Source organism: Pelobates fuscus, chromosome 1, assembly GCF_036172605.1.
Source record: "Pelobates fuscus isolate aPelFus1 chromosome 1, aPelFus1.pri, whole genome shotgun sequence".
Taxonomy (NCBI): Eukaryota; Metazoa; Chordata; class Amphibia; order Anura; family Pelobatidae; genus Pelobates; species Pelobates fuscus.
This window is the reverse complement of record NC_086317.1, coordinates 28,677,114-28,698,124: the sequence shown is the minus strand read 5'-3', so window position 1 is coordinate 28,698,124 and position 21,011 is coordinate 28,677,114. Positions and strand designations below refer to the sequence as shown.

Here is a 21,011-nt window from a genome sequence, read left to right as displayed (position 1 = left end):
TTAAGACAAGTGATTGATATGTGTGTGGTAATGGCTCATTGTGTTCTGACACACATTGGTTTTTAATGTGTCCTGAAAATGTGGAGAGAAGACAAAAAAGACAAAAAAAAAAGAAGTGATCCTCTTAGAGGAGAGAACTTGGGAGGCATTGAGTCATTCCAGAGCAGAGGTGCCCAAAATGTAGATCCCTAGATGTTGTAGAGCCACAACTTCCTTGATGCTTTGCATACCTTTAGAATGATTTTAGAATGGCAAAGCATCATGTAGTTTTAGGACAATTAGGGATCTATCTTTTGGGCACTAGAGTTCTAGTTCTAGAGTATACAGCAATTCATTGGACAAGTAAAAATTTGCACCGAATTACACAACTCATTAAGGTATGTTTCTTCTGACAGTCTGATAGGAAAAGCAACAGTTGGCAAAGCTATTTAATAAATACACACAGTGTTAGAGCTGGAAGTATTGTGTAAATCTGCATATTTTTGTCTTTTTTCACGCTCTGTTGCACATTAATCAGAGGAGAGTTGTAGCTAGCAGTTGGCATTTTATGTTCAGAGCTTGATTTGGTTACATGATCACATTTGTTACTGACATAGACCTTGTCTTATTTCCGTTGGGAAAAGCTATTCAGAGGAGCTAATTTAAGACATGCTTGTCATCTCCTTGCTCTCACCTGAAAGGAATCTATCCGTACCTCTCCTGAGCCAAGGCTTCACACGCTGGTTTCATCTCACATTTTACACATTTATCGAAATGAAATCTGCCTAGAACTTCTAATGTACAATTTCAGGGGAATCGTCCATATTTAATAAGTTGTGATACAAATCTACCCATGCCTAAAAAGACAGGAGAAATGCCTCTCCTGGCAATGTAAATTTGACAGCGGGAATCTAAGATGTCTGTGCATCCTCTCCCTGTAATATAACACCTATAATATATCACCAGACAGATTATTCAGAAGTGAAATATTCAAACTTTCAATATATAGTGTATTTTCTTTTTTATAATTATCAAGAACATGTTTAACCCTTCCACAAGTTCATAAATTAAAATAGCTTACCAAGTTAAAGGCATTATTACAAATTCTAAAGACATTGTCCTCTTCCTACAGAATTGACTTCTTCTGCAATATCTTGTATTGTTAAATATATATATATATATATATTTGTGTACGGCACATTTAGAGTATATTGATATTATGTAAATTAATAAGAACAGAAGTCGATTGAGGTGTGCCGAAAACGACTGGAAGGTTAGACCTGTAAAAAGAGGGCCCACCTAGATAATATGAAATAATAAAGGGTGAGGTGGGAGGAGAACTTCCGAGATCGCCGACGACAGGTAAGCAGGTGCTCACTGGGTTTAAATAGGACTAATAGTCCCTCTCACAATTTCAGGCCAAGCCTTCTATTTGTGTACGGCACATTTAGAGGAGCATATGGTTATGATATGTAAATTAATAAGAACAAAAGTCAGTTGAGGTGTGCCTAAACTGACGTGAGGTTAGACCTGTAGAAAGAGGGCAAAATTAAGAAAACAATTTCTTTTGCCAGACGGTGACTATTTTTTTTGGCCGTTAGTGTATATATACACATCATATACCAGGGGTAGGCAACATTTTAGTAGTACTGTGCCCAAACAAGGTCTTGAAGTCCTTTGGCGTGCCTGTCCTATTTGTTTTAATTTGAGGTGTGTATGTTGTCATATTCTGCTTGTGTTTTTATTGGAGCTGCAGTTGCTTTGCAGAGTTGTATTTGTGCGTATGTGGGCTGTTATATTGTATGTCACATGGTGTGTTTGGTGGTGTGTGTATGTATGGGGCTGCTTGTGGAATTGTGTTTGTGGATAATATGTCACGTGGTGTGTTTGGTGGGGTGTGTATGAATGGGTGCTGCTTGTGAAATTGTGTGTGTGTGTGTGTATGTGGATTGTCAGTGGTGTTGTGCTTGAGGGGACTGTGTGTGTGTTTGTGTGTGGGCTATTTGTATTATTTGTATGAGGCTTATTCTGCAGTTCTGTGTACATCTAGCATTGTGGGTGATTTCCCTGGGGTCCAGTTGGGGCCAGGCTGGTTAGGTACAAGTCAAGGGCAGGAATTACAATAGTAACTACGGGCAGGTCTACTACAGTGTGGATTAATGTTCACAAGTGCTGGGAGGAAGTGATCTGAGATCACTTCCTGTAAGTGCTGCAATGCATAAATTGCCTGCAATTACCGCTCGGTTTGCGCTAGCAGATATCTGAAGACCCACTGGGACTCCAGATAGGCCAAATCTTGTTTTTTTCTGACAGCCTTGAGTGCCGTGGAAAAGCAACTTGAGTTCCATGCATGGCACACGTGCCATAGGTTGCTGACCCCTGCCATTTACCAGTGTACTCAGCACTTGACAGGTTATATTACAGAAGAGGGAGGTACAGTAAGTGCAGTACAATGTATGTATAAAATATAGCACTAACAGATGTACTCAGCACTTGACAGGTTACATTACAGTAGAAGGAGGTAAAGTAAGTGCAGTAGGTATACAGGGTATGTATACTTTATTTAAAAAGCGCTAATAGGTGTACTCAGCACTTTACAGGTTACATTACAGAAATGGACAGGATGTACAATTACAATGGTTATATGGAAATTATAAATAGGATGTATTAGGCATACAGGGAGGTACAATAAGTGCAGTAGGTATACAGGGTATGTATATTATACTTATATAGCACTAGCAGGTGTACTCAGCACTTTACAGGTTACATTACAGTAGAAGGAGGCAGGGCTGCCATCAGAAATTTTGGGGCCCCTGACACAGCTCAAGGTCTGGGCCCCCTGGCGCCTGCACCCGAGTCCCCCCCTCCCCCAGTCCGCCCACAGGGATGCAGTGTCTGCAGGGCCGGTGCAAGGATTTTTGCCGCCCTAGGCAAAAGTAAAGTTTGCCGCCCCCCCCATGTGACATCACAGTGCCCCACCCATATGATCTGCCATGTTAACTAACACAGTGCTGCAGTGCCGCCGTGTTTACAATAAAAGGCCTGCAGGGACAGGCTATAGACACCAGAACCACTACATTAAGCTGCAGTGGTTCTGGGGACTATAGTGTCCCTTTAATGTGAGGTAAATTAAAGATTAGTGCCACGAATAATATACTAGATTGCCTACTTACAACCAGATGAGGATGATGATGGGCTTCAGCTGCCGTCTGGCTCCACTGGTCTGGTGTAGAACAGGCTCTCTAGAGGCGGTTTGTAACTGTGGTCACAAAAATCAATGTTCTGGGAGAACGGGAAGCAGCTCCATTTTTTGAGGGCCCTTTACACAGCTCAAGGTCTGGGTCCCAGGGTCCACCTTCATGTTCCACGAATGAGTTTGTTCACAGGGGTGTGTGTGGGGGGTGTGTGTGGGGGGATGTCCTGATGTGTGTAAGGAATGCATTGTGTGAATCTGTGTTTGTATGTGTAAGGGCTGCAAGGTGAGTTTGCGTATGTAAGGGATGCAGTGTGTGTGTCTGTAAGGGATGCACTGAGTGTGTGGAAGGGGTGCATTGTGTGTTGCTGTGTGTAAGGGATGCATTGCTTGTGTATGTGTCTGTGTGTAATGCATTGTGTGTTTTTCTGTGTGCAAGGGGTGCATTGTGTGTGTGTGTGATGGATGTCAATCTCTCCCCCTACCCCCGTCAATTTCCTTCTTCTCCCCCTCCCTCTCATTGCCTTCTCCCCCCTCCAATTTCCTGCCTTCTCCCCCCCTCCAATTTCCTGCCTTCTCCCCCTCCAATTTCCTGCCTTCTCCCCCCCTCCAATTTCCTGCCTTCTCCCCCTCCAATTTCCTTCCTCTCCCCCCTCCAATTTCCTTCCTCCCTCCCCCCTCAAATTTCCTTCCTCTCCCCCTCCCTCAAATTTCCTTCCTCTCCCCCTCCCTCAAATTTCCTTCCTCTCCCCCTCCCTCAAATTTCCTTCCTCTCCCCCTCCCTCAAATTTCCTTCCTCTCCCCCTCCCTCAAATTTCCTTCCTCTCCCCCCTCCCTCAAATTTCCTTCCTCTCCCCCTCCCTCAAATTTCCTTCCTCCCCCCTCAAATGTCCTCCCTTCCTCTCCCCCCCCCTCAAATGTCCTCCCTTCCTCTCCCCCCCCCTCAAATGTCCTCCCTTCCTCTCCCCTCCCTCAAATTTCCTTCCTTCCTCTCCCCCCCTCAAATTTCCTCCCTTCCTCTCCCCCCTCAAATTCCTACCTCTCCCTCCCCTCCCTCAAATTTCCTTCCTTCCTCTCCCCCCCAAATTTCCTACCTTCCTCTCCCCCCCAATTTCCTTCCTCTCCCCCCTCTAATGTCCTCCCTTCCTCTCCCCCTCCCTCAAATTTCCTCCCTACCTCTCCCTCCCCCCTCAAATTTCCTTCCTCCCTCCCCCCTCAAATTTCCTTCCTCTCCCCCTCCCTCAAATTTCCTTCCTCTCCCCCTCCCTCAAATTTCCTTCCTCTCCCCCTCCCTCATATTTCCTCCCTCCCCCCTCCCTCAAATTTCCTCCCTTCCCTCTCCCCCCACTCATTCAAATTCCCCCCCACCCCCACTCCCTCAAATTTCCTCCCTTCCCTCCCTCTCCCTCCCCACTCATTCAAATCCCCCCCACTCCCTCAAATTTCCTCCCTTCCCTCCCTCTCCCCCCCACTCATTCATATTTCCTCCCTCCCCCCTCCCTCAAATTTCCTCCCTTCCCTCTCTCCCCCACTCATTCAAATCCCCCCCCCACCCCCACTCCCTCAAATTTCCTCCCTTCCCTCCCTCTCCCCCCGACTCATTCATATTTCCCCCCTCCCCCCCATCCCTCAAATTTCCTCCCTTCCCTCTCCCCCCCACCCCCACTCACTCAAATTTCCTGACACCCGGCGGGCGCGCGAGGGAGCACTCTCCTCTGAGTGCTTCCTCTTCAGCTCCCTCGCGCGCCGCGTACTGATGCCGGAGCCGGAAGATGACGTCATCTTCCGGCTCCGGCATCAGTACGGTGCGCGAGGGAGCTGAAGAGGAAGCACTCAGAGGAGAGTGCTCCCTCGCGCGCCCGCCGGGTGTCAGCAGGGCCAGCCTCTGGGGGGCCCTGAGGTGACCGGCTGCTGGGCCCCCCAGGAGAAGAGGCTGGCCCAGTGGGAACATACCGGGGTCGCAGGGCCCCCTGCGACCCGGTATGTTCCCACTGAATGTGGGGCCCGGACGACCTGAGCAGTCCGGGCCCCCCAGGACCGCCGGGCCCATGACAACCGTTGCGGTTGTCATGCCCTGATGGCGGCCCTGGAAGGAGGTACCGTAAGTGCAGTAGGTATACAGTGTATGTGTATTTTATTAATAGAGCACTAACAGGTGTACTCAGCACTTTACCGGTTAAATTACAGTAGAGGGAGGTACAGTAAGTGCAGTAGGTATACAGTATATGTGTATTTTATGTATATAGCACTAACAGGTGTACTCAGCACTTTACATGTTACATTACAGTAGAGTGAGGTACAGTAAGTGCAGTAGGTATACAGTGTATGTATATTTTATGTACATAGCACTAACAGGTGTACTCATCACTTACAGGTTACATTACAGTAGAAGGAGGTACAGTAAGTGCAGTAGGTATACAGTGTATGTATATTTTATGTATATAGCACTAACAGGTGTACTCATCACTTACAGGTTACATTATTACAATGGTTATATGGAAATTATAAATAGGATGTATTAGGCATATATTCATTAAGATAAAATTCCCCTGCCTGATGGATCAAGCATATTGTTTAATTCCATTAAGAACGAAGAGTTATCTAAATCCCTTTTCATTGGGACTAGCTGACATACTATTAGTGTTGAAGGGGTTAATGACTACATGTTTCTGCAGATTTTCGCCACTAGAGGGACCAACTGATATCAGAGACCACATTGTACATTTATAAATCTTAAACCAGATCTAAGAGGTCTCGGGATTTATTTCGTAGAGGTTCTACACTGCGTGCAGAATTATTAGGCAAATGAGTATTTTGACCACATCATCCTCTTTATGCATGTTGTCTTACTCCAAGCTGTACTACCAATTAAGCATATTAGGTGATGTGCATCTCTGTAATGAGAAGGGGTGTGGTCTAATGACATCAACACCCTATATCAGGTGTGCATAATTATTAGGCAACTTCCTTTCCTTTGGCAAAATGGGTCAAAAGAAGGACTTGACAGGCTCAGAAAAGTAAAAAATAGTGAGATATCTTGCAGAGGGATGCAGCACTCTTAAAATTGCAAAGCTTCTGAAGCGTGATCATCAAACAATCAAGCGTTTCATTCAAAATAGTCAACAGGGTCGCAAGAAGCGTGTGGAGAAACCAAGGCGCAAAATAACTGCCTATGAACTGAGAAAAGTCAAGCGTGCAGCTGCCAAGATGCCACTTGCCACCAGTTTGGCCATATTTCAGAGCTGCAACATCACTGGAGTGCCCGAAAGCACAAGGTGTGCAATACTCAGAGACATGGCCAAGGTAAGAAAGGCTGAAAGACGACCACCACTGACAGTGACTTGGCGAGGCCTTAGGCGAAATTCATACATGAGGCCCCCACTAACACCATTATTGGAAAAAAATTGCAGTTGACTTGTGTGTGTATAAGAAGCTGTAGATATATTGAAGGGGAAGCTTGCAGTACTGGATATAGAGAACTAGTCTTTGTATACATTGTTGCATTGTCTACCTGTGTGTGCCTGAGAGTGTGTGTCTGGCAGTGAGTATCTTTGTATATGTATGTATGTTTCCCTGAGCATGTGTATGTTTGTGTACTGCCTGTGGCCTTTGGCATTAAGTTCATGGCGACGCTATGTTTTATGACAGTGTGTAGAATGATTGCCTTTAGGGGTTACAGGGTGAGTAAAGGAGTAACTGTGGCAGGGTGAGTGTAAAAGAGCAGGAGGGTGCCAGAGTGCGCAGAGTGGTGCCCGTGTGTTTAGAGGGAGCGATAGTGTGTATGGAGGTAGGTGACAGAGTGTGTGTAGAGAGGTGACAGAGTGTGTGGAGAGAGGTGACATAGTGTAGGGAGGTGGCATAGTGTGAGGGGGTGACAGAGTAAGAAGGGGGTGGCATTAGTGTGAGTGTTGCATTCGTGTAAGGGGTGTAACATAGTAAGAGGGGAGAGACAGAGGGGGGTGACAGCGTGAGAGGGAGGGTGACAGCATGAGAGGGGGCGACAGAGAGAGAGGGGGCGACAGGGTGAGAGGGGGCGACAGGGTGAGAGGAGGGTGAGAGGGGGGAGACCTAATGTGTGAGGGGGGAGACCTAATGTGTGAGGGGGAAACCTAGTGTGACGGGGAAACCTAGTGTGAGGGGGGTGACATAGTGTTGGGGGGGTGACATAGTGTTGGGGGGGGTGACATAGTGTTAGAGGGGGTGACATAGTGTTAGAGGGGGGGTGACGGTGTGAGGTGGGGTGACAGGGTAAGGTGACAGAGTGTGGGGGGTCACAGGGTGGGTGACAGAGTAAGAGGTGGGGTGACAGGTGAGGTGGCAGAGTGAGGTGGTGTGACAGGTGAGGTGGCAGAGTGAGAGGGGGTGACGGGTGAGGTGGCAGGGTGAGAGGGGGTGACAGGTGGGGTGGCAGGGTGAGTGACAGGGTCAGATGTGGGGTGAGAGAGGGTGACAGTGTGAGGTGGGGTGACGGTGTGTGGGGAGTGACAGGGTAAGGTTACAGAGTAAGGTGGGTGACATAGTGTGGGGGGTCACAGGGTGGGTGACAGAGTAAGAGGTGGGGTGACAGGTGAGGTGGCAGAGTGAGAGGGGGTGACGGGTGAGGTGGCAGGGTGAGAGGGGGTGACAGGTGGGGTGGCAGGGTGAGTGACAGGGTCAGATGTGGGGTGAGAGAGGGTGACAGTGTGAGGGGGGGTGACGGTGTGTGGGGAGTGACAGGGTAAGGTGACAGAGTAAAGTGGGTGACATAGTGTGGGGGTCACAGGGTGGGTGACAGAGTAAGAGGTGGGGTGACAGGTGAGGTGGCAGAGTGAGAGGGAGTGACAGGTGGGGTGGCAGGGTGAGAGGGGGTAACCGGGTGAGAGGGGGCGACAGTATTAGGGGGTGACAGGTGGGGTGGCAGGGTGACAGGTGGGGTGGCAGGGTGACAGGTGGGGTGGCAGGGTGACAGGTGAGGTGAGAGGGGAGGAAGGGTGAGGGGGGTGACAGGTGGGGTGGCAGGGTGAGAGGGGGTGACAGGGTGAGAGGGGGTGACAGTATGAGGTGGGGTGACAGTGTGTGGGGAGTGACAGGGTGGGTGACAGAGTAAGAGGTGGGGTGACAGGGTGAGAGGTGGGGTGGCAGGGTGAGATATGGGGTGAGAGGGGGATGACAGGTGGGGTGGCAGGGTGAGATGGGGGTGACAGGTGGGGTGGCAGGGTGACAGGTGGGGTAGCAGTGTGAGAGAGGGGTGACAGGGTGAAGTGGCAGGGTGAGGGGGTGACAGGGTGAAGTGGCAGGGTGAGGGGGTGACAGGTGGGGTGGCAGGGTGAGGGGGTGACAGGTGGGGTGGCAGGGTGAGGGGGTGGTGACAGGTGGGGTGGCAGGGTGAGGGGGGGTGACAGCGTGAGGGGGGGTGACAGCATGAGGGGGGGTGACAGCGTGAGGGGGGGTGAGGGGGGCGACAGGGTGAGATGGGGTGAGGGGGGGTGACAGGGTGAGGGGGGGTGACAGGGTGAGAGGGGGTGACAGGGGGTGACAGGGTGAGGGGGGGTGACAGGGTGAGATGGGGTGAGGGGGGGTGACAGGGTGAGGGGGGGTGACAGGGTGAGATGGGGTGAGGGGGGGTGACAGGGTGAGATAGGGTGAGGGGGTTGACAGGGTGAGATGGGGTGAGGGGGTGACAGGGTGAGATGGGGTGAGGGGGGGTGACAGGGTGAGACGGGGTGAGGGGGTGACAGGGTGAGATGGGGTGACAGGGTGATATGGGGTGACAGGGTGAGATGGGGTGAGGGGGGGTCAAAATGTACCTTTTTCCCTGGTGGTCCGGTGGGGTCAATCTGTCTGGATGGCTCCCTGGTGGTCCAGTGGGCTTTCCGGTCTGCAGCTCCGCCGGATGCAGAGCTGCAGACCACATGGGCAAAGTCTCGCGATCTCTATTCAGAGCGTTGCCGTGGTAACCCGCGGCAACGCTCTGATTGGCTGGAGATCGCGAGACCTCAGTCTACAGCTCACACCCGGCGGAGCTGCAGACTGAGGCTGGCTCTCTCCCCGGGCGGACTGACAGGAGGGGCCTCGCACCCGGCGGCATACCGGGCAAGCTGCCGGGCCCCCTCCTGTGTCGGGTCCTCGGTCATAGACCGAGAACCCGACATGTCAGTCTGCCCTCAGGCGATTTACGCCTAAATCGCCTAATTAGAGAGCCGCCTCTGACCACTGAACAAGACACACAAGCTGAAACGTCAAGACTGGGCCAAGAAATATCTCAAGACTGATTTTTCTAAGGTTTTATGGACTGATGAAATGAGAGTGAGTCTTGATGGGTCAGATGGATGGATTGGTAAAGGGCAGAGAGCTCCAGTCCGACTCAGACGCCAGCAAGGTGGAGGTGGAGTACTGGTTTGGGCTGGTATCATCAAAGATGAGCTTGTGGGGCCTTTTCGGGTTGAGGATGGAGTCAAGCTCAACTCCCAGTTTCTGGAAGACACCTTCTTCAAGCAGTGGTACAGGAAGAAGTCTGCATCCTTCAAGAAAAACATGATTTTCATGCAGGACAATGCTCCATCACACGCGTCCAAGTACTCCACAGCGTGGCTGGCAAGAAAGGGTATAAAAGAAGAAAATCTAATGACATGGCCTCCTTGTTCACCTGATCTGAACCCCATTGAGAACCTGTGGTCCATCATCAAATGTGAGATTTACAAGGAGGGAAAACAGTACACCTCTCTGAACAGTGTCTGGGAGGCTGTGGTTGCTGCTGCACGCAATGTTGATGGTGAACAGATCAAAACACTGACAGAATCCATGGATGGCAGGCTTTTGAGTGTCCTTGCAAAGAAAGGTGGCTATATTGGTCACTGATTTGTTTTTGTTATGTTTTTGAATGTCAGAAATGTATATTTGTGAATGTTGAGATGTTATATTGGTTTCACTGGTAAAAATAAATAATTGAAATGGGTATATATTTGTTTTTTGTTAAGTTGCCTAATAATTATGCACAGTAATAGTCACCTGCACACACAGATATCCCCCTAAAATAGCTAAAACTAAAAACAAACTAAAAACTACTTCCAAAAATATTCAGCTTTGATATTAATGAGTTTTTTGGGTTCATTGAGAACATGGTTGTTGTTCAATAATAAAATTAATCCTCAAAAATACAACTTGCCTAATAATTCTGCACTCCCTGTATTTTTATTTGTTAGAATTAATAACTCTGAAACCCAGATCATTACCATACTGTCTATTTTGCTGTGAAATGTGACATTCTGGTATATGTTTTATTATATGAATCTGATGCATGCTAGCCATGTCCACAGCTCTCTGATAAGCCGACCTCTCTCATCGCCCATGCAGGTTATCAATATGCTCCTCAGTCACAAGAGATAAGTTGCCACGGTAACTAGGTCCAAGCAGGTAATCTCTATACAGAATCAGGTTAAAAATAGTGAACATTCTGGAAACATACCAGTTAAATCAACATATCACTGCTGTTATTTACCTGAAAATAAGGATCAATGTGTTAAACTGAATTTTATTTTCAGTAGGAAACCAAGAATATTCACAATTCTGATATTAACACATTCAGGTTCTATTATTATAAGTATTGCATATGGAATACGCAGGAAAATAAATTATTGCAGATTTGTTTAACTCGTTTTGAATAGCACCAAAATTGTCCCGAGCCCTGCTGGTGAGTCCCTGTATTCCAAAGAGAATTGGACAATAACAGACAAGTTTTTAAAGGGGCACTCTGCTGCCTAAATAATAATAATAATAAAACATTTAAAAAAAAATTTTTTTTAAATCACTGTTTAGTAAATTTATCCCAAATGAAAACGTATGCTTTTAGAATGCATTTTTTTTCATTGGGGTATATTTGAAAAATAGCTTGCAAAAGTGGCAGTTCTCTCTGGTCTGCAGCCTTTGAAAGCCCGTTCTGGCCTAAATGCTTTCCCATGGGGATTTCACTAATTCTGGATGTCCTGGAGGCAGTCTTAGTCTTGCAAAGTAATAATTGCAGTTTCTCAAAAAGTGCAATGTTTTACATTGCAGAACTAAGGGGGACAGTGCACCCAGACCACTTCAATGAGAAGCCTATAGTGTCCTTTTAAGCTCCACTGAGCTAAACAACTAGGACTTAATAGGATCTGTTGTCTGACTGACAGGGTGTAACAAGATTCTTTTTAAAACAGTCAATTTCTATTGAAATCTGCACTTTTTTGTAAAATCTAAAAGAAGCACACACTCTACAGACATAAAGAATTTCAGCCTGGGGGGTGTGGCCTACCGCAAAGCTGAATGGACGTGCACTAGTTCAGCTCCTCACAACTCGATCTAAAATCCACTCTAATCGGAGACTTTACTCAAGTATGGGGAACCCCAAGAGACAAGATACTTCCCACAGTTCATCAGGGAGAACACCCGCAGCAAAATCAAGCTCTCTAACTCGATAATTTCGTGATACTACAGACCATGAGGCAGAGGCCGCAGGAAACAAAATGGCGCAGACTGAAAACCAAACGGACTCCTCTCCACCTAGTCCAGCGCCATCTGAAGGCTCTTATAAATCGCAGATGTCCCAAGACTCTGATATCAGGGAGCTGATAAGTCGTCGAAAGCGGATTTAGCAAACATGCTTGAGAAGCTGGAGGTCAACTTTCAAACAAAACTGGAAGCAATGGGCTCTGACATTCAACAAGTAAGTCGCAAAGTCACTGACCTAGAAGAAGACCGGGATGTATTGCAGTCCCAAGTCCAGCACCTCTTGTCTACGCTAGACACCCACTTCCAGTATATGTCCTCAATCCAACGCCAGATGGATGATTTAGACAACAAAGGCCGAAGAAATAATCTCAGGGTGGTCGGCCTACCAGAAACCCAGGGTTAAGACGTAATGGCGACCCTTACAGAGCTATTCAACCTCATACTGGGGGAGGTGGGTGACAATCCAATTGTACTGAACAGAGCCACTGCACTGGTCACTGGGACCGAGAGGATAAGCCACAGATATGCCAAGGGATGTCATATGTCTAGTAGGGATGTCATATGTCGAGCCCTGAGGGACACCTCGCCACCCCTCTTGTTCCATGGTAACCCGGTACAAGTGTACCCGGACCTTTCATGACTCACGCTACAGGCCAGAAGGGTGCTTAAACCTGATACTGAACACCTACAAAATCATAATATAAAATATTGATTCGGCTTTCCCTTTGCCCTCATAGTAAATCATAAGGGTGCCACCCACTCAATTTCCTCACACCTGGATGTTAAACCCTTCTTAAGGGATCTGGAGTTACCTGATGCTCAGGTGATGGATTGGTACCTGCCTCAACAGACCCAGGACACACTTAGCCTATCGCACTGCCAGAGATCGAACACACCAAGCAAAAAACGGAGAACGGATCCACGCCTCACCTCACCATACAGACGACAACAGCAAGCTCCAGGAGGGAATACCCATTGATTTTGAGAAATTTACTCCCACACAAGTAACTAACTAAGCGGCTCCCTTCACAGACCATGAGTTTCGGAACACTTTTACAAATTGACCACGAGAAAAGTCATAACAAATTGCACAACATTATGCAGGTCGTATAGATACTGGTCAACTCGTAACTATTGTTTCTTATGGTTAATAGTCTACTTAAGTTTATTAATCTATGGTTAGCCGCAGCTTCAGATGAGCCCACACACAGAGTATTAAGCTACTTGCCTGGTCTCACAACCCCCCCTCCCCCCTTCCCCCGCTATACACTATGCAAGTCTAGTATATCTGGGTTAACTCGTACTATGGTTATAGTTTAATTAAGGTTATTAATCTGCAGTTACCTACAGTTTACACAAGCCCACAGAGTACTGACCTACCTGGTCCCCCTGCCCACCCTCGTATTCATCAGGACATGATTATCCTCTAAGTCTCCCAAAAATAACATGCACTCAGTGTGGATTACTTTGAATCGAGTGCTTTATATGTCATGCGACTAACTAACTTTGTTCTGTCTCCTGCACAGAGATAGAATAGTATCACCCATTGGATATTAACAATCATATATAATTTATTCTACACACACACCCTATAGCTGGAGATAGGGTTTTATTAAAATTGTAGATGAGCACCTAAGCTCTGAAATAAGGAGCATGCTTGTCACTAACAGTACAATAAAGCACTTGTTCAGAGAATTGCAAATTGTTTGTGGTTTCTATTAATCTGTGTTTCTTCTGTCATTTTGTTATTTTGTATTACGTGTATACGATTTAAATTGGTTATAATTTACATTGACAACCAGAGTCAGACAGACAGGAATTACCCTCCATTTACTGACAGGGAACACCCAAGACATGGCCTCAATTCGCATCCTTTTGCAAAATGCCAGAGGGCTCAACACCCCCGAAAAGAGGTCTATGGCTTTAACAATTTTCCATAGACATAAGGCGGAGATTGTCTATGTACAGGAAATTCACTTTCACAAGGACTTTTCTCTGACACTGCAAAATCGTAGATACCCAACCGGCTATTTCTGCCAAGGGAGTGGGGATATTGATAGGTTGATAGGTTGCCAAGTTCCCTTTAAGTTTAGCAAGCAATAGGTCGACGAAGCTGGCCATTATATATTTGTTAATGGGACAACAGGAAACACACAGGTCACACTTGCCAATATTTATCTCCCAAACAAGAAACAATGTCAAGCCCTAAGAAAAATCTTAAACAAACTGTCCACATTTCAAGAGGGTATACTTATTGTTGGGGAGACCTGAACATTACATTAGAAGGTGACTTAGACATGACATTACCCTCCAGTGACTACCTTATAACAGCACGGAAAGGGTTACGCAATATCTTAAAAGATGCGCAACTATATGATTGTTGGAGAACCTTGCATCCCAATAGCAAGGATTATTCTTACTTCTCTCCACCCACAGGTACTTACACACGTATAGACATGGTGTTTTTACAACACAGATTCCTCCATCTAATCAAATCCTCCAGGTATGGAGCAATCACATGGTCAGACCATGCACCCTCGTTCTTAGAAATTTCCATACATTCCCTACCACTTACTCCCCCTCAATGGAAACTAAATGACCTTCAACTTAACAATGATGACACCATTAAAAAGTTGGAGGAGACTGCCCAGAGATATTTCGAGGAAAACACACATCTACACACGATAATTAAAACAGCCTTGATCCTGAAACATAAGAGAGATTCACACATCCAATAGCTAACTCAAGACATTAGGACACTTTAGGACCTACATAGTAGTAATAAATCCTTAGCAACTTGCAAAACTTTGACGGACAAAAGATCAGAACTAACAACGCTGCCACAACTACACACAAAACACAAAACACAAACTGAAAAGTGGATGCCTGCTAGCCCAATCCCTACGGCAAGAAAAACAGACAACCTTCCATTAAATTCCCTGATGGCTCCCAGACCTGTCTAATGCCAGATATCATGAAAGCCTTCCAACACTACACTAAGCTATACAACCTGAGGGACAAGCCACCCTCGTTGGAGGAAGTCCAGGATTTTCTTTGGATGAGAATAAAAAACACTATACCACGTAACATGATGGACTTTCTAGATAGTCTCATATCACCCTCTCTCTGCCCACATCAGTGTTAGAAGCAACCATAGCCTTAATTCCAAAACTGGGCAAAGATCTCACAAATTGTGGCAGTTACAGGCCGATTTCGCTCATTAATGTAGATATCCAAATATTTACAAAGATCTCGACCACTAGATTGAAACTTCTACTCCCTGTGCTTATCCACCCTGACTAGTTAGGGTTCCTGCCATGGAGGGAAGCAAAGAACAATACCACCAAAATAATAAACCTAATGTATTGGGCGCGCACAAATGAGAAGGCAAACGCCCTGTTGGCCATTGACACCGAAAAGGTATTCAGTAGGGTAGACTGGTCCTTAACGACAGAAACGATACGACACTTGGGCTTTGAGTTGCGGCGGCTTGTTTGGTTGGGAGCTGTCTACTCGTCTCCCACCACCCAACTGCGTATCAATGGCCAACTCTCCAACCCGGTTAGGATAACAAATGGCATGCAGGGATGTCCTCTGTGCCACCTTATATTCATTCTGGTCCTCGAACCGTTCCGACAGGGACTTAGGGACAATCAGCTGATCCAAGTCTTTAAAATCAAAGGGGAGGAATACAAAATATCTGCATTTGCAGATGATCTCCTTTTCACGGTATCTGACCCACTCCACACTCTCCCTCACATCCTGGAAGAAATGGAAATCTATGGAAGGTTATCCAACTTTTGGGCCAATCTCACAAAGTGCGAGTTGCTTCCCTTGCACACAACAACAGCCATAGATGCACAACTGTAGCATAATTTTCACTTCACCTGAGCCGCCACCTCTATTAGATATTTAGGTATACACCTCCCGCATATGACTAATCAATTATATGATCTGAACTTTCCCGCACTACTAGCAGCCATATCTAAGGATATGAAAACTTGGCATAAACCATGTTATGGCTGGTTTTTTTTTTTGTTTTTTTTTTATTCTTTATTTTTGATGTGCGTAAGAGTAACATGCATTCTTGCTATGCCACAACAGCAAAAGCAAATTAGGAGTGAACAATGAGGTTAACAGAGTGGGCATATTGGCATTACTGTGCACATTTTTGTTAAGAAATAAAACATAAAATAACATTTTGCTTGGTCATGTAGTTAGCGTAAATCAGTTCGACAGTAGTTGCTTATTCTATAAGTAAACAGATGGATGCTAGTAACTAAGAGAAGCAGACAAGATTGTTATTCCTATTTACATGCCATTAATTTTGCTAATTTGGAACGCTTCATACCTGAAACGGGGTATGTTGGGTACATTAAGACAAGTTATAGTAGGTATATGGAAGGTTAACGTGCAAGTTTAGGTCGTTGGTAATAAGCCACATTGCAGTAGCATTAGGCAGCGTGAGGGCAGGTATCAGCTATGAGAAGTAATTAGTTTATAACAAACAAAAAAAATTAAAAAAATTAAATAAAAGTGTAACATGCAGGGCTTGGTGTCCTTATAGTGGCAGCCTATGGTTACGCATTTTAGGATTATGATATGTCCCAGGGGGCTTACATTCCTACCAAGGTAGGCAATAGTAGTACAGGCTGTATGCTTTTTAAGAGTAGATCTGACCGTTTAGAACCCTCTGCAAGCGATAACTAGCTATCCTAAAGAAATAACTGCAAGGTTAAACAGGATTTACAAGAAATAGACTGTTTCAAGCCTGCAGCTATGTATAGACATATCAACCAATATTATAGTTTAAACTGATAACGTAAATGCATCAAATACCACAAGTAATAGAGTTACCAAAGGAGATTACTGATACCTGTGCATATCTGCTGGGCGTCTCAGATTATGCACATATTAGCATTCAAATGTGTGATACAGGTTAGTTCTAGGTACTCTGCATTAGGTTGCTAGTCAACTGCAAGTTATTACTTTAAAAAGGTGTGTAGCGTAGGTGGGCAACGAGTTTAAACTTAAAAAAAAAAAAAAAAAAAAAGTATATTATTTATATTATTTGCCGTTGAAGCGCTGGTCAGCATTCTGTAGTCAAAGTCCCTGGTCGGGGCCTGTCTTGGCCAGCAGCTATCTCTCTCAGTGTCAGCCGATTCCCTGAGTGGGCTTCTGTAGTACATATGTGCATAGTCCATTATGCTTGGGCTTTGTTCTCCAGGTATGTTGCTTAGGCTTTGCCCAGTTGCGAGACAGTAGTATGACATTCCTCTGTGCGCGGTGGTTGTCGCAGGAAGTCTGGCCGAGAGCGGAGCCGGCGGTTCGGACGGAGCGAGGTAAGTCCATTCCCCCGTCCCGGGCCAGTAGCAGGGTCGACATCTTAGGTCCTCGGTCTTGGCTTTCGCAGGGGCCAGATCTCTCTCCCGTTGGGAGTGGCTGGGGGTGCGGGTAGTGCGCTGAGTGCGGCGGCGGGCCCTCCACCAGTGTGGGCGATGTCTCAGGGTTGCGCCCAGCTTTGCCTTCAACCTGGGTGGGCCAAGAGTGGAGGGGACAGGTTTTTGTGAGATCTCTGGGCCTGAGGGGGACCTCTGTGCCATCCGGCTCTCACCTCTCCGGTCCGCCCCCAGTGGTCGTGCTGCTTTGATTATGCGGCTGTGTTTCAGGGCTCCCCTGCTCTGCGGTGGTGCTAGTGGGCATAGTTTGCTTCTCAGTTGCCGCCAGAATTCTAGAAAGTGTTTGTTCAGCCTGGCGAGTATGTCTCCGGAATGTGGGAGCCATGCCTTCTCTGCCCTTTTGACTTGGTCGCGTGTCTGCAGGACTGCTCTTACGGCTTGCCCTCTTGGTTGCGTTTGGGTCTCTTCTCCCAGCAGGGACCGGGATGAAGTTTCCGACCCGGTAGACTTGTGCTTCGTTTGCCGTGCCGATTTACAAGCTTCCGCATTTTGGAGGCCCCCACCCCCGCTCTGCTTGAAGAGGTCGCAGGCTTAGTCGGAGGGTACCGGGCGTGGGGTTCCCCATCTGGCGGGGACTGGGATAACCCCCACCGGTCCATCAGGGGGGGGGGGGAGAGAGTGTTCCAGGCGTACCAGTGGCTGCGTGCGATTGGCGGGAAAACTGCCGCTTTTCTCCGCCGTCTCCCGTGGTAGGCCCCATTCTGCCGATGCGGAGTCCGGTTATCATGGGTGCCAGTTTCGGTGTCTCAGGGTTCAGGCCGGTCTCCCCAGTCCAATGGGCCCACCTGCAGGAGGGTGAGAGCACTTTAGGCCGTTTAAACCTCCGATTTTGTGCCTGTATTGCAGGAGCTGATGCAGAGCACGTCTGCTCTGCTCGCTGGTCAGGCTCCGCCCCCCGTTATGGCTGGTTTTGTTGACCTAACATCCTAAAAATGGATTTTATATCCTAAAAATGCATTTTCTATGCATTGCAAACGATCCCCATAGTCAGGGGCGGGCTTGGAAGGGGGACCGGGAGGCAATTGCCCCCCAGGCTGCTCCATCCAGCAAAAAAAGGAAAAATCTGAATCCCCTGCCACTGGCTCCGGCCCTGCCTCTGGCTGAGGACTCGGATTTTTCAACTTACCTCACTCTCCCCGCAGTCAGTGAAGTCGGTCTCTCCTGCTGATGTCAAGAGGAGGAGACGTGACTTCCCCTGCTCTTCTCACAGGACCGCTGGGGAGTCTGGGAGAAGAGCAGAGGAAGTCACGCCCCCTACTCCTGACATCATCAGGAGAGGCCGAGTTCACTGACTGCTGGCTGCTGCTCCTGCCCCTGCTCCTGCTGGCTGCTGCCCACTGCCCATCCCTCCCTGACCTAAGGTAAGACTCAGGGAGGGGGGAAATACACTTTAGTTTTTATTCCACTCCTCAGCCCCTGTCCCCTTAGTCAGCCCCTGTCCCCCCTCCTCAGCCCCTGTCCCCTTAGTCAGCCCCTGTCCCCTCCCCTCCTCAGCCCCTGTCCCCTCAGTCAGCCCCTGTCCCCTCAGTCAGCCCCTGTCCCCTTCGTCAGCCCCTGTCCCCTCAGTCAGCCCCTGTCCCCTCAGTCAGCCCCTGTACCCCTTCTTCAGCCCTGTCCCCTCCTCAGCCCCTGTCCCACGCAACACCTCTACTATACACGGATAGCTCACTTTATCAGGTAAGTAATCACAAACGGCTCACTCGCTGGCACTACACCTCAGCGAAAATACACAAAATAAATGAGGACACCACAGATGCGTGCTGGAGATGCCAACAACCTGATGCACACTCCACACACATCTGGTGACAATGCCCTAAAATCACTTAATACTGAAAACTGATTCACACTGGTACAGACAATCATGGCAACACAGTTTCCATTTTCCCCGGAACACCTCCTCTTTCTCCTACCTCCCCCCCCCCCCCCCCCCAACAGCAAAGACAGGGGACAGCCCTGGCTACCCACTTGCTTATGGCAGCAAACCAACTAATTCCAGTCCATTGGAAACACATAGAACCCCTGTCCATTAGTGAATTAATCAAAAGGGTAGAGGGCATAAAATACATGGAGGAAGTCGCTTACGCCAAGTCCAAAAATTACACTAAATTCACACACATTTTGGCACCATGGAATACTTTTATACTAGCCTGAATGGCAGACATTTCCAGACCGCATGCACTATCGCTCAAATGTAGATGATAAAGGCGAGAGAGCCAACTCTCGAATATTACACATCTCGGGTACTCTGACAGCACCACACACTTGGGTAGAAAATACCTCTATTGATACGACATAATCCATACCGGTGACCATAACACACTCCTGCGATGACTCGACATTCCTCATTGTAATGAACTACACATACACCAAAAAGTACGATGCCGAATATACACTATGATGTTCTCATCCTTATCTTTGAACCCCAAATGTTGCACTGCTAACACAAATATGTTTTAGTGACGAAACTGTATACATATTTTTTATTACGAAAGACTTTGTCAAATGTGGACTTTGATACTATAGAATCACACTAACACCATTTGTGAGACTCTGTTATTTTGTAAAATTGTCATTTGAGAACTTTTGTTATATTGAACAGACTGTTATTATATATGTGAACACTTTGGAAAACCAAATAAAAATATAAAAAAAAAAAAAAGTAAAAAAAGAAAAAAAGAATTTCAGCAAGCTAAAGTATCTTAGAGGTCCTGAGTGTCCCTTTAACAATATGCATGTCAGCACAGATTAGCCGATATGCTGTACATCTGCAACTTATTATTGCCTGGCTGGCACACATTTCTGGGGACTCACCAGTTAACATGAGACTGGCAGGCAGCAGGTGTCACTCCGTAGAAGAAAATAAATCATCTCTAAATGTAAGTTAAAAAATACATTTACTAATAAAAACCCTCTTTGATATTATTATTGTCATCTATATAGTTGCAATTCAAGGAATTCAGACTAGTTATATAATAAGTCGTATGTTGGAACCTCTGTCCTTGGTGATACCCAGAATTCCATGCCATGGTCTTAAAGTTCTATCCAGCCAGTACCACACCGTTGGATTTTGGGGACACTCAATGACAGACCATACAAAGGAATCAGTTTAGAAAAAGTCTGATGTTTATTAAACAGAACAAAACTTTTAAGGCAAACACAATAAGGGGAGTCTAGAGCAGCTTCATGTATTACCAATCAAATATTGACAACAATTACAAATGCATGAAAAGGCTTGTACGGACAGCATGGTAAAGGCATGCAGCCATTCATAACTCATTTAATTTATTTAGAGGGCATTACTAGGGGGGGACTTCCTAATAAAGGGGGTGTAAGGAAAGGTTAATGTGCAAAACTAAGTACTTGACATCCTTGCAATGTACAAGGTTGTTAGCTTATATAATTCATCTTTACAGAATTAAACCCTTTCTTCGTAGATTATAAAACGAATGAAACATTGGTGGTCTATAGGACATGCAGAGTAAGTACAGAACTGGATTGTAAGGACATAGAGATTAAGAGCCTTTCAAAACTATTGCTTTTATTTCATATTTAAATGTAAATCAATATTTTCCTTATGATTAAAAGTTTCAATTTAAAAAAAAATAATAGTTAATGAGCATATTTCTTGTAGAAGAGCAGAATAATCCAATCAAATTGCACAGAAACATAGAATGACCCTCTACAGGCATTTGTTTATTTTGATCATATTGATCATATGTAGTATTTTCTAGCTAGGCAATCCTTATTCATATCACCATTTAATCTCTCCTCTTCATTTTACCTCCAATCTAGCAGAGTACACTGTTTCTCTCATGGGCTCCCAGGGAGGATTACAGCCTTAAAACACATATAGATGCTTTATAATTATACCAAGAAAAACAGCATCAGCTGTCTGCCTTTAAGGCATCCCATTAGCT

General features: G+C 46.5%; 1 protein-coding gene across 2 annotated transcripts in view; it reads right to left on the bottom strand.

Annotated features, from left to right (window-relative positions):
* DSCAM (DS cell adhesion molecule) overlaps positions 1-21,011 on the bottom strand; it is a 563,650-nt gene that overhangs the window by 314,034 nt on the left and 228,605 nt on the right. The window lies entirely within an intron of this gene.